The sequence below is a fragment of the Macaca mulatta genome, chromosome 3 (assembly GCF_049350105.2).
Source record: "Macaca mulatta isolate MMU2019108-1 chromosome 3, T2T-MMU8v2.0, whole genome shotgun sequence".
In the NCBI taxonomy this organism is placed as follows: domain Eukaryota; kingdom Metazoa; phylum Chordata; class Mammalia; order Primates; family Cercopithecidae; genus Macaca; species Macaca mulatta.
The window spans coordinates 5,754,536-5,756,173 of NC_133408.1; positions in this window are offsets into that span (position 1 = coordinate 5,754,536).

Below are 1,638 nucleotides of genomic sequence, written 5' to 3' on the forward strand. Positions count from 1 at the left end.
GCTGGTTGAGACTGCTTTTTCTTATCAACAAGCTCATGTAATCTGATTTCTGAAAACCAAAGGCTTGAGGCAGTGACAGAAGCTTGCAGATGGCCTTCTGGAAGGGCCCCTGTGTCCTGAATTAACCCAGGCCGTGGGGCCATGGGAAAGCAGAGGGTGGAGCTGGGCGTCATCCTCTGCCTGGGTCCCTCCACACACGGGTGATCCAGTCGGGGAGAGAAATGTGTCTGGATGAAAGCTCCCAACACTAAAGTTTTTATTGAAATGTTATAGTTCTTATGTTCTGTATTTTGAAATATTGTCATATTGCAGAAAAGTGACAGGAATAGTACATAGAACTCTGGTAACCCTTCAGCCAGATTCCCTGTTTGCTTATATTTGATTGCATTTGACTTTCTCATCCACCCACCTACCTGTTTGAGAGTAGGTTGCAGACAGTGTGCCCTGTTACTCCTAAATACTTATGTGTACATTTCCTAAAAGCAAGAGTTTCTCCTACATCACCCACAGTTTACTCATCACATTCAGGAAATTAACATTGGTACAATATTACCATCAAATCCACAAATTCTCTTCAAATTTTGCTAATTTTATCTCAAAACTGTCCTTTATAGAAGAAGAAAGTTGAAAAACACAGCAGCACCTCTTTTTTTTCACTCTGGCCTGGGACCCCATGGTGTTTCAATTGCCATGTGGCTTCCGTTTTCATCAATCCTCAGTTCTGTCTTCTCTTTTCTGACTTTGAATTAACTTGTGACATGAGGCTCCTTCATGGGTTCATTTAGACCTTTTGGGAAGTAAGGCCAGTTATTTGGTGGGATGTCCTCAGTTTAGGTTTATGTAATTTTCCTCAAGATATGGTTTAGGTTACACATTTTTGGCAGAAATACCACAGACATGATACTATGTACCAAGGAGGGCTTTTTCCTCTCCCACTTTTGTTTATTTACATCAGTATGCAGTCTTGGATCCCTGTTTAATCGATGGGTTATACTCAATTATTCTGATGGTCAGGTTAGCCCTGATTTGGCTGGTTTGGGCACCTCTACGCAGGCTCCTGTGCCCCCTCACCTCCCATCTTTCTCTGAGTGCTTTCTTGCTTTCTGACACAGTTCCAGGCCCACCTTGTACGTACTTCCCCAGCCTTGGAAGCAGGCATTTCTCCAAGGAAACCGTTTCTCTGAGTGGAGAATGGTTCTTAGATGCCAAGATCTGGGTGCTAGAGGTGCTCATTGTTCCTGGGCTGTCATTGCTTCTAGGCCCTCAGCAGACAGACCTAGAAAGCTGTGTGTGACTTATGCGAATATCACATATACATTTCTGTGTCTTATTAGAAACAGATTTCACATCCATGCCTTCGGTTACAGCCCAGCACCCCAGCAGTCACTCTTGCTGGTCTGTATTTGTATCTCTTTTCTCTGGCTATGAGAGCCATTCCCATCATCCTCAAAACACACACATGAGGTCAATCAAGGTGTGTGATGATCTCCCTGACACACTGGTGGCCTTCTTGGCTGCGCCGTGCCTAGTGACCCTGTCAGCCGGGCTCCCTGGCCCTGCAGAATGGTGACTCACCCTTAAAGATTTTTATGCCAGGTAGCGATGCCTAGGAACTGTTTCTTACTAAGACTGTCATTT